Source organism: Podarcis melisellensis (assembly GCF_964234715.1).
Source record: "Podarcis melisellensis genome assembly, chromosome: 5".
Lineage (NCBI taxonomy): Eukaryota > Metazoa > Chordata > Lepidosauria > Squamata > Lacertidae > Podarcis > Podarcis melisellensis.
Window position 1 is genome coordinate 81024130 of NC_138537.1, and position 12874 is coordinate 81037003.

Sequence of the window (12874 nt, forward strand, 5' to 3'; positions counted from 1 at the left end):
AGACATACTGTACAAAGCAGAAGGCCATAGGAGTGTTGATTTGAAGACATCTCATACTGCAGGTTTTCATCTCATCTAGGGATACTGATATAGGGAGCTGGCTGGAAGCCAGCTGGAGCCTGACAAGGGTCTAGCTGGATGGTCAGCAAGACTATATTTCTTCACCCTAGGCTACCAGCTTCTAAAATCTAGGCTTTCATAGCAACCTGAAGGTCAATAACTACTGGTTGCAATGTTGTTGTTGTTATTCTTTAGTCATTTAGTCATGTCCGACTCTTCATGACCCCATGGACCAGAGCACGCCAGGCACTCCTGTCTTCCACTGCCTCCCACAGCTTGGTCAAACTCATGTTAGTAGCTGTGAGAACACTGTCCAACCATCTTGTCCTCTGTCCCTTCTCCTTGTGCCCTCCATCTTTCCCAACACCAGGGTCTTTTCCAGAGAGTCTTCTCTTCTCATGAGGTGGCCAAAATATTGGAGTCTCAGCTTCAGGACCTGTCCTTCCAGTGAGCACTCAGGGCTGATTTCCTTCAGAATGGATAGGTTTGATCTTCTTGCAGTCCATGGGACTCTCAAGAGTCTCCTCCAGCACCATAATTCCAAAGCATTAATTCTTCGGCTATCAGCCTTCTTTATGGTCCAGCTCTCACTTCCATACATCACTACTGGGAAAACCATAGCTTTAACTATATGGACCTTTGTTGGCAAGATGATGACTGGTTGCAATAGGAACCAACTAATAGTCCTTTAATTATCACCACAAAAACAAATCATATACATTTCCCCCTCTTTTCCAGTGGTGACCTTGAGTATGAAATCATTGAGGATGTATCTCTAGCTTTGATACTTTGCTGCCATCCAGGCTGTTTCTCTGATAAGATGCTATGCATCCTTTCCTTATTTCTTTTCTACCTCACCTCTCTGGGTTAGTGTGTGTGTGTGTGTGTGTGTGTGTTTTCTTTGCTTCAAGCCTTGCTACTCTGCCTGGCTGGGAGGCAGAGCATTTTTTTTGTTTTTGTTTCCATTAGCAATATGCAAGCTCTACTCCACTCTACTTCTATCTGGGCTACTAATTATGAGCGTTCTCTGAGAACATTTTTTTTAAAAGATCTTTTCTGAGAATTCTAAATTAGCTCATAATTTTCTGTCACATGCATATTCTTGAAGCGTTGTTAGTAACATCAAATGGTCTTCTGGCAACTTAGACCAACAGCTTTATTCTGGCATGTTCTTTCAGGGTATACATATGTATAAACCAGAGAAAAGGAACCTTCTAGATGCTGGACCAGAGCTCCCATCATTCCTGACCTTTGGCCATGCTGACTGGGGTTGATGGGAATTGGAGTGCAGAACATCTGAAAGGCCACAGGTTCCTCATCCCTATCTAAACTAAATATAATAAACATTGTGGCCCAACTGCACTATGCATTGCATGGGCAATGGTCAGTCTGATGGGACTTGTAGACCACAAAATATAGAGGGTACCAGGTTGGGGAAGTGTGCAAATAGCTCAAGAGGTATCAGTGCTAAAGCTGACATCTGTATGACATTCAGTCCTGTCCCAAATATGTTTACTTGGGTATCAGCCCCACAAATTTCACTGCAGCTCACTTCAGCATATGTGATTTCAGCATCAGAGTAACCATCTATCTTTTCAAAGACAAATTAAAGGCTGTGTATACTTTTAAAGCATATTCAAAACACATTCTTTCTCTCAAAGAATTCTGGGCACTGTAGTTTGTTATGGGTTGCTGGGAGTTATAGCTCTGACAGGTAAAATACATTGCCCAGAATTATTTCAGGGAAAGAATGTGCATTACAGGTCTAATGTGAATGTGGCCCCATTCACAACATGTCTTTTAAAAAGCCCATAGATTCCTCTATAGGGATATGGCATAACCATTCTTAGTATGAGCTGTAGGAAAGGAGAAACTGGCACAAACAAGGTTTAGTTACATCAGGATTAGATCACAGTATGTTGTAGGAATGCAAGTGTGTCCATTTAAAGCCCTAAACGGCCTCCGTCCTTTATACCTGAAGGAGTGACTCCACCCCCATGATTCAGCCTGGACACTGAGATCCAGCACCGAGGGCCTTCTGGCGATTCCCTCATTGCAAGAAGTGAGGTTACAGGGAACCAGACAGAGGGCCTTCTTGGTAGTGGAGCCCACCCGGTGGAACTCCCTCCCTTCAGATGTGAAGGAAATAAGCAGCTATCCTATCTTTAAAGGACATCTGAAGGCAGCCCTGTTTAGGGAAGTTTTTAAATATTTAATGCTGTATCGTTTTTAATGCTTGATTGGGAGCCTCCCAGAGTGGCTGGGGAAACTCAGCCAGATGGGCGGGGTATAAACAATAAATTATTATTATTATTATTATTATTATTATTATTATTATTATTAAACAGCTGAAAATGGATGTTTGGGGTCCTAGAAATGAGGGTTGTATCTACACAAAACCCATGATGTTGTGGGTGGGTGTATTCCCTGATCACAACAACCACCATTCATTCACCTTGGGTGAATGTGCAAGGAAGAAAAGGCGCAGATAACCTGATCAAGTAGAGAGTCCAAACAGGTATGGAGTAAACACAACACCCACTCCTGTGGACAGAAGGATCTGGAATCAATCTAAATTGAATGCTGAGGACGAGAACAAACAATTCTGGATGGAGGAAAAATGACATTTTTGTGCTACAAATGGGTTAGTGTGAGTACCACCCTTGCCATCAATTTCATGAAGAATTCTGCCCAAGATTCAGATTTAGGATTTGAATTGGAGCAATTAGCCAGAGGGTCAAAATCCAACCATACTGTGGTACAGTATGTGCGTCTCTCACTACCCTTCCCCTGCCATATTTTAGTGGATGCACAGCTGTAGAATGACTTACATTATTTCTCACTTCTCTTGTGTCATTAACCAAGAGGAGAGTATAAGCAGAGGGTAGGTGGGGTGGGGAGATTTCTGTCCCCACAGAAATCTTATTCATATGTTTTATTATATGCTGTAGCACGGGCACCACTTTAGTTTAATGGCGTGTTGGATGATGGTACAAATTTATAGCTAAAGGTTTACATCACAGACAGCTGGAATGAATAACAATAAATTAATTTAAAGTGCTAGAAAAGTGCTCCCCATAGTATATGGTGCCTATGTGCTCCAGGCCAATAATTTATAAATGTGTGTCTTTTATAATCCTGATCTAAAGTCTTGAAAGCAGCTAGTTAAAAAGCAGTCACATGACATAAATTATTTTTTATTAATATTTCAGTTGATAAGGGTGGGCACTGTGGCCATTAGCATGAGGTGGCTTTCATTTATGGCCCGAGCACTTGGAAGCTTGTAACCAAAACTCAAAGATATCAGCAATTGCCATGCTTCAACCACCATTTGTCAATGAGGGATGTAGGTAACATACTAGGCACCCAACCCAGCACAAATCAGTTGTGCTTAAGTCTCCTTGAAATGAATGGGAGCTGCATAAGAGCAAAGGGGAATTTTCCTACAGGGTTCTCCCTCACAAAATATATGCGAGTTCAGATGCTGCCAACAGCATCCTGTTCTTACTGTGGCCAACCAGTTGCCTCTGGGAAACCAGGAAGCAGGATTTGAGGACAAGAGCCCTGTGGTTTCCAGCAACTGGTATTCAGAAACATTTCTGCCTCCAACAGTAGACGACGATTGCAGATTGCTGGCTCCCACTTCCCGCATGGTTACACACATTCTTCAAATGCCTGTCTATCCTATTGTCAATGAGCTATCCATTGTCAATTCTGAATTCAGTGAACTGGTTTGCAGAAGATGAGCAGCTGATAATGGAATTGAAATGACAATTCAGATGGCTTTGCCCAGGAAAGAACTGTAGCTCAAGACAGGCTGAGATCCTAAGTCCAATTCCATCCTTATACTCTTACCAATGTTTACTCCTTAGTAAATACTGTTGATTTCACTGGGACTAATTTCCAAGTAAATATGCTAAGGCTTGCAATGTTACCCAGTCACGGGCTTAATTAAAATCAATGGATCTCTTCTTTCCACCTAAATATTTTTGGGGTTGCAATAAAAAATTGAACATACAGGCACAGCAAGTAAGCTGAGGAAGATAGATCTGAAGGTGATTTTGACTTCCTTTAAGAGGAGAGCATCATCTCTCGAATGATGTCACAGGATTAGAGAAAAGTCTTGCCTGCAGGCAAACAAATGTGTGTGGAAAAGAGTGGCAGGAATAGAGGCAAGCCAGAAATTGGCAGCTTTTAGAAAGAGGCTGAATTGTTGTTGTTGCTCTTGTTATCATACTAGCAACCAAATGCTTTCAGTTAAAATTTTAGCGAAAGGATGACTCTCCTAATGCTTGCCGTTCACAATGACAGACAATGTGATGTGGTGGTTAGAGCATCAGACTGGGCCTGGGAAGACCTGGCCAGGGCCAGCTTCAGGGTTGAGGGGCCCAAGGCAAGATGTTGTCTGGTGGTTGTTTTACTACAGTGGGTTTAAGGGAGGCCCAGTGATGGGGATTTACTTTGGTGGACACAGAAACTCCAGGTAGTCATATTTTTTCGTGACAGTATTCAACTAAATAGTTCCACTAGTGCAAGGATTAGCACTAATGTGATGGGGACCCCCCCTCTTCCTATTGTGCATGACGCATCTGTCCCTAAATTTGCTCCAGAAGGTTTGGGGAACACCTAGAATCAAATTAGGGGGTGCATGGGGGGAGGAGAGGGGAAGAAAGTTTCATTGCACAAGGAGAGATTCTTGCACTGACAGAAGGTTTTGCTTAGTGTTGCACTGAACGCAACCCATAGTTGTTGTCTGGAACAGAAGGGGGACATGGGGGTGGGGACTGGCTTCACAATGTCCTGGAAGCTGGAAACAAAGGTGGTGGCTGCCAGGACCTGGTAATGATAGGGCTAGGGACAAGCATTAAGGGTTGGCTCTACCTGGGTTCTGGTGTGACAGCTGCTGCCCAAGAATGCCTGGTGCTGATGCCGACTCTGGCCTGAGTTCAAATCAGACAAGGGATGTGCATTTGTTTCTTAAGAAATGAAAACGTGAAACAAATGGGGTCCATTTGTTATTAATTAAGAAAGAAATGCCAGAGTCATGAATGAATTCAGAATATCTTCTATACATTCATTATCCTTTTGGAACACATTCTTTTCTCCTTTGCTTTCCTCTAGAAGCTGGGATAGGTCAGTTGAAGGTTACAGGAAGGAGGGAGAGATGGAATGGGGAAAGAGGGGATTGGCACTGTAAACTGTTGAGCCTTAAACTCATATATGTTCCCTTGCGATTAGTTGTTAGTTACTTATAGTTTGTAGCTTACCAATTCAGATACTAGTTATTCTAATTAATGTCTGTGTGCTTTTTTGACTGCAGATAAAATGTGGACTCCTTTACCTCTCTGTCTGAAATTTGACAGGTCTGATCCTTTTGCAAGTCAGCAAAATGCCTAAAAATATAATACCAGTTGGATGGAAAACACAGCACTTAAAAGCAGCAGAGGAGCAGCCCGGTCTCCCGTTAAAAGCAAATGAAGAATGGGAATGATGAAAATGAGTGTAGTTTTTATGGACCGAATGAGGTTTCCAGTAAATGGACAAATAGAATAATGGAATAGTTCCCTCTCAATCGTGATTCCTATAAAATCCTCACTTGCTATCTCTCAGCCTAATCTACCTTCAAGGGTTGTTGTAAGGATTAAATTAACAGGGGAATAAACTGCCCTGAACTACGTGCGGGGAAGATGGGCCAGAAATACAGTATAATACATAGAGGTAGGGGAAAGAAAGATTTACAGTGGTACCTCTAGATATGAACGGGATCCGTTCCGGAGCCCCATTCGCATCTAGAAGCAAACATAACTAGAGACAGCACGTCTGCACACACGCGCGTCACTTTACACTGCTTCTGCGCAAGCGATGAAACCCAGAAGTAATGTGCTAAGTTACTTCCGGGTTGCCACGGAGCGCAACTAGAACGCGCTCAACTCGAAGCGTATTCAACCCAAGGTATGACTGTAGTAATGTTTCAGTGCACATGCCAGGAGAGTGTGCATGGCCGGACAGGACTGATTCACATATGCATGACTTTCATATCACCTTAGATACAATGCTTTTCAATGGAGTTCATGCATTTGGCTTCCAGGATTTTTTTTTATTTTAATGGTATTTCTTTGAATAATATGCAGACCACCTTTCATTCATTTCAGATCACAGGCCGTTCACAATACAGTAGTGGCAATAAAAATAGTACATATAAACCCTTAACCACTGAACATTAGATAAGAAAGAAAAATGCAATACAGATGGCCCATCAATATCACTCAAAGGCCTGGTAAACAGGTGAGTCTTGAGTTGGTGATACAAACCCAATAATGAAGGTGATTGATACATCTCCAAAGGGAGGATCCATAGCAGGGTGCCCTCACAGAGATGCCCCTGCCTGGAGTCACTGCGTAATAGGTTGCTCCCCTTGGCAGAACCACAATAAAGATTTTGAACTGAGACACTAGTCAAGTGAAGAGAAAGCAAGTGAATATATGAATCAGGCTTATGTCTGTTTCAGATTTTGATCTTAATTATTACTTTAGACATATCTTTGTTTTTCTAAGCATTTTTTCCTACCCCAACCATTTTACACATCTAACAAATGCATAAAGAATTAAGCAAGCAATAACCCATCAAGAGTACTCCCTAGGCAATTTTATTCCCTTTAGTAAAAAATTGGCCTAGTTAGGATAAGTACTGCACGCTCAGTGCTTACTGTGTGATGCTATTGCTTTGATGGGTTCGTAAGACCCATAAAATCTAGAATTCAAAAACACTTTGTTTTGGAATTTCATAGACTTATCTGGAAGTCCAACTGTCCTTTCTTTTTGCACATCTTTGTACTCCTACATGCAGGTGTGGGAATGACAGCTAAATCAAAATATTCAAACTCACCATATTATTAGTGTTTCTCAAAATGTGGCATTCAGGTGATCCTTCCAAAATGTAATGAGGGAGAGTGGGAACAAGCACATTAGCTTTACCCCACCCACACCCACCTCCAACAAGTTGGAGGGACAACTTCTGAAGAAGAAAACCAGGGTTCTGAATTGCATGGGAAGCCTCCCCAAGTAGACCAAGTGGAAGGGGATGAGGATTACCTAGGCTAAGGTTACCAGATGTCCCCGTTTCCCGGGGACAGCCGCCGGATTTACAAATCGGTCCCCTGACAAAATCCATCTATTTAGTAGGAAGTTGAAAAGTGTCCCAGGATTCATTGGGAAAAAAAATCTGGTAACCTTAAGGCTGAGCCAGCACCCTCATCCTCCCTCTTTTTAAAATGTCTCTACGCCTTTTTAATTTCAAAGACTATTCAGTACAGCTGATAGTAATCATCACAAAACAATCACTAAATAATGAACCTGCATTGAAATTACCAACACAGATAGAAAACTGAAACAGCAAAAAAACCTGTTCTCTGTTCAATACAGCAAATGATCAATACCATGTCCACAAAGGCCTTCCTAAACTGCCATGTTTTGACTACTTATCAGGAAGCCAATTGTGACGGAGCGCAGTGGACTCAGGAAAGCCATTCCACCTCTGGTGTGCAGCAGCCAAAAGGATAGAAAACTACCAATCAGAAATGCTAAAGTAATGGAATGCCTGCATTGGCAAGGGTTTGGACTATATGACCTATGGGCCTCTTCCAATCCTATGCTTCTATAAAGGCCCCTTTTGCATCCTTGCTTGCCAAATATCAGATGATGGGAGCGACAGAGAACGAGGCCTCTGATGTAGACCTAATTATACAGGTGTGACTATATAGGCAAGATAAGTTGGCCTCAGGCTATTTAGGGTGTTACAGATAGGCAAGAGTGCTTCAAAACAAGCTGTCTGCCAAGAAAGAAGATACAAGTTGAGGCAATATATGCCACAACTAGTGGCGTAGCGTGGGGGCCCCTCAGAGGGGTGGTTGCCCTCGACACAAAATTGTTAGGGGCGCAAAATTTCAACACCCGGTGCTGCCTCAATACAGCTGAACGCTTCCATTACTGGGCTCTGCTGAAAACAGTTTCTCCATGCGAACCAGGAAGTGACCTCTCCAGACAATGGAATAACTCTTCTTATCTCTGTGGCATTAGGCAGTCAAATGCACATGCATGCTCTGTACATTTTTCTCCCTCTTTGCGGCCCCGGGCACTGGCAACCCATGCTATACCACTGGTACCAACTAGTCTGCTCCTGTTCATATTTTGACAGTGAGTTTTGAACCAACTGACATTTCTGAATACCCTACAGCTCTATGGAGTCCAATCTGGATGTTTCTGAAACATGAATGACCAAAGTTAGACTGGCATTGGTAAAAAGCCACTTTTGGCCACCACTGCCACTTAGCCATGCAAGAACATGTATGTCATTCTGAACTCCTTGGAGGCTGCTTATAATATAACCCCTTCCCCTTGAGTCGGGAGATGGTGTACCTTTGAATAGCGGATAGCGGGGACCAGAAATGTTGCCTTCTGGCCCTGCTTGTGAGTTTTCCAGTGGGCCCTGCTGGGAGCAGAATATTGACCTTTGGCCTGATCCAGCGGGCCAGTTTTTATGCAAACTTGTGTTTGTGACTGTGGAGCGAGGGAAAGGAGAAGCGCGGGAAAAGGAGAAACAGCATATGAATGGGAATGTGAAAGTAAGGGAATCTGAGCATGTTTGTAACAGTGTCAGAGGAAACAGCCAGGAGAGGCCAGGAGGGAGGGAGAGGATGTAGGAATGATGGGCTAATAGAATGACTGCAGTGACAGTCATGCCACACAAGAATAGTCGGCATCAGGGAAATCAGTTAAAGCTGTATTGATTCCCTTTAGAGGTGAGAGAAAACAGACACAGTCAGCTGCCAGGGAACGGTTTTGCACAGGAGCTGCGCAGCCTCTCGGCTGGTTTTCTTTTATTAATGATTTTCCTTTCCCCAAAAAGACCACCGACTTAAAAATAAAATGAAAAAGAAGCAGGCCCCACCACCTGCCCCCCTCTCGTTGCCCCTCTCCTTTTAGTAATAGGAGATGCAATCAAAGCAGGCCCAGGGAAAAGGAAGTAGTGCATTCAGAAAGCCAACTGTACCCTCCGGCAACAGAGGAGGAAAGGAAAGACGGATAAAAAGAGCCAGAGTTAAAGGGGGAGAGAGGGAGGGAGGCGAAAACCCAGCCCTGGTGCTTTCTTCTTCTTCCAAGCAGCGTTCACCTAATCAGCTCCAGAGCGCTCAGCTCACAGTACTAGGAAACAGAACACATCAAATCCATATCACTTCCCTCTTAATGGGGAATGCTCATCTCGCCAGTCCTCATCGGAAAGCATGTGATTTCTTTCTCTTTTTCCTTTCTCATCTTGAATATGCACATGGAAAAGAAATTAGGCCAGCCCTTTTTATTTCACAGCACAGTGTGCATGCGTATGTGTGTGTGTGTGTACATACATACACACCTCAACATTTTACAGATGAAAACAGGGATACGCTTAGGTACTTGTATCATCCGTATTCTGCTATACTAATGATCTCCCTCTGAGCCCTTCAGCACCACACTTAGTCAGACATTGTTGTCGGTTCTCCTCTGACTACTGTATGCAAAGCAAACCTGCCAACATCTCACAAAGGAAAGCGGGGCAACTATTGAGTAATTCACACAGGTCTAGTCCCACACCGCAGATCTGAGCCCCCACTCCCACCTGCTACACACATTACTAAAAGCCTTTTTTTTTTAATGTCTGTATGTTGTAATTGTTTACTCTGCAACAGCCTATCCTGCTGTGATAGTAAACTGGCTGTAATAATTTCCTTTTTTTATTAAAAAAAAATACAGTTTATGAATGCCTAATAGAGTGTTCAATATCCCAGTAGAGCTGACTGCACTTACCTCAGAATAGCTGCAACTCGAACACATCCAGTTTGTTCTCCAGCCTGGTATGTTAATATTGGTCTCTCCTGACTGCTGTTTTTAGGAGTGTTGTTTGTTATATGCTAATTTTTAGTTTTTGGATTTTGGATTTTTATGGACAGCATGTATTTTCATTTTATTTGTATTCTAGCTTTGTGATTGTTATGGGTTTGTTTTTGTATTTTTACATTTGTATACAACTTACAGATTATTATTATTATTTCAATATTGTGGTCTATAAATGGATTAAATAGATAAATATTTGAAAATATTGTATAATGTATTGTTTTGTAAGCCAGCTTGAATTCATTATTTGGAAAATGAAAGGCTTTTAGATTTTGAAAATGAAAGGCTTTTAGATTTTGAATTTTTAAAAAATAAAAAGGCATCTTTCTATCTTCCACATTTAAGCACTTCCTTTGTGATCTGGATTTTGTGATCTTTGAAATTTCTGAGTTTGGGTAAGGTTGTGATAGTTACATAGATAATCTTATTAATGTAAAAATAAGTGTTTTACATAATTTTAGTTTATAAAAAAATGCTGTGTCAAGTTTTACAGTTGTATTTTTGATACTGTGGTACCTCGGATTTCTAACATCTCTTTTGAGGAACACTTCAGTTTTCGAACGCCGTAAACCTGGAAGTAAATGCTTCTGTTTTCAAACACGCCTCGGAAGTCAAACATGCCACGCGGCTTCCTCTGAGTGCAAGATCCTGAGACCTACATGTCGGTTATTGAGTTTTCGGTTTTTGAATGTTTCAGCACTTGAATGGTCTTCCAGAAGGGATTATGTTCAAAAACCAAGGTACCACTGTATTTGTTTCCATGATAATTCTGATCTCATCAGTTATTGCTCTTATTTATTGACACTTTACTTATCCAGTTTTGTTATGATTTGTGTTCATTCCATGTTTTGCCTAGATGAAATATTGTTTATGTAAGGGGTTTCTTTTTAAAGAAGAAAAAATATTTCACTGATGGTATTTATAGTTATTAATATTTTATAGTGATATAATATAGTACCATGATGAAAAACCCTCTGCTCAAAATATGTTGAATTCCTGCAAATTCCGGCTGAAACAAAGCCCTGAGTGTAGCTGATGGGTCTTAAACCCTTGGTGACTTAGGGACTTCCCCTGCATGTGAAGACATGCTCTGGCAAATTGAGCAGTTAAGACCAATAGCGGGTCCATCAGTCAGGAAGGCGGTTTCTGCATGTGCTATTGAGGGAAATGAGGGGCAGATGGGGCTCATCAAGCTGGGATGGAAGTCCACCTAGAAGATGGAAAACTGATCCTAAATGTCTGCTGCCTTGCAGTTATACCCATTCATGAGGAAGACTTCAGAAGTAAACCCTGAGGAACAATCTGTAGCTGCTGCCTGGTCCCTTGGGCAGCCCAAGACCTCCATGCATACTGCCCAGGCATGCACCCCAGAGATGTTTTTGCTCTGTTTTGTGCAGCAGCCCTTTTGGTGTGTATGGCAGCTGGCTGGCATCACTGCTCAGGGCAAGCGGGTGGAGGTCAAGCTACCTCTGCCATTGCACCACAGGATGGCTGCCGTGTCCCATCCCTGCTGCAACTTCATCAGGCTGCTCATAGGCTGCCACAGCCCCTTTAACCATTCTTCATTGACTGACTAGTACGTGGCTGAAGCTCAGTCCCTTATGGTGGCTGCAGCACTGACCAGTTCATTTGCAATATGTCGCACACAGCATAATGTTGACTTGTGTTTTAATGTAGAATGCTGGCAAGTGTTTTAATCTCTTTTCAGGTTACGTTGATTTTAGTTATCTTTTGAATATTTTAAAATATCTGTCTTGACTGTCTTTTATTGATAATGTTGTGTGGTTGCTTTTTTTTTTTTTTTAGATCACTTGGATGCTTTATTACAACCAACCGATATGGACATTTTGTTAAATAAATAAGTACAATGCTTCCTGATCCAGGGCTTGCAATTGCCCACTATGGATGGCTGCATGTTCAGATCCTAAAAAGGAGCAAATTAAAGGGAGAAAGCCAGAGCCTCATTCAGCAACTAACCATGAACTTGAAACACACACACACAAAAACAGGTTAAGCTGCTCCCTGGTCTCCACTTGTTATGCATCTCAGCTGCTTATGAGCCAAGACAGTGACAAATGAGAATCAGCAGTTGAGGTGGGGTCTAGCCACATGGGATCAGAGCGGGTTAAATAGCACTTGGCCTATACTTTAGCTCTTGCAGAAGAAAGTTGCTAATACAAAGTTCCTTAGGGCCAGATGGGAAGACCCTAGAGCCCCATAGCTACTAGATATCTGCTCTGAATTTAGAATGGCCCCACTGACTTCAAGAGAGATTGATGTGGTTTGATCCAATCCTGTCTATTTGCCACTGTCCTACTTTCACTTTACATGTACAAACATGAGAAGGAATTCTTATCAGCTCCTAAACATTTTTAATTTGGGTGCCAGTTTTTAGAACCAATACCTAATTGTTGGCAATTCTAGTTTCCAAGGCAACTAAATAATCCCTGCAAACACTGGGAGGGCAATCCTGCTCTTATGGCAGAATTCCCACTCCCTTTGGCGGCTTTAGGAATTTATCCCAGGAAACCAAATGTACATGTGCTGGAATGCTGTTAATTTTAATAGCATCGAACCCTAAATGCTGATGCATTTAGGAAATGATTGTACATACAGGTAGGTTCCTAACTTCAATCTCATATGAGGAAAACGTCTTTAGACAAACACTTCTCAAAGATTTGCTGCAGGAAGAAAATTTCTGCAATCCTCTCATTCACTCACAAGCATTTACTGATTTCAACACTTATCCCACTTCAAATCAGTTGAAACCCATAGCTGATGTAGAGTTATGGCATTCCTCAATTTAGGAAAAGTATTCTCTGATTTGATGCAAATTATTATTTTTTATTATTTTTATAATATGATCAGTGTACACAACACTTTATGAG

The 12874-nt window shown here is 42.0% G+C and overlaps 1 long non-coding RNA gene across 2 annotated transcripts; it reads left to right on the plus strand.

Moving 5' to 3' along the window:
- The first annotated feature begins 9172 nt into the window (after positions 1 to 9172).
- LOC309370980 lies at positions 9173 to 10730 on the plus strand. Of its 2 annotated transcripts, none has more exons than XR_014168771.1 (3): positions 9173 to 9342; positions 9846 to 9946; positions 10540 to 10730. It is a non-coding gene; the product is annotated as an uncharacterized lncRNA (long non-coding RNA). The 2 variants fall into 2 exon arrangements; XR_014168772.1 differs by lacking the exon at positions 9173 to 9342 and adding an exon at positions 9387 to 9505.
- The last annotated feature ends 2144 nt before the right edge of the window (positions 10731 to 12874 follow it).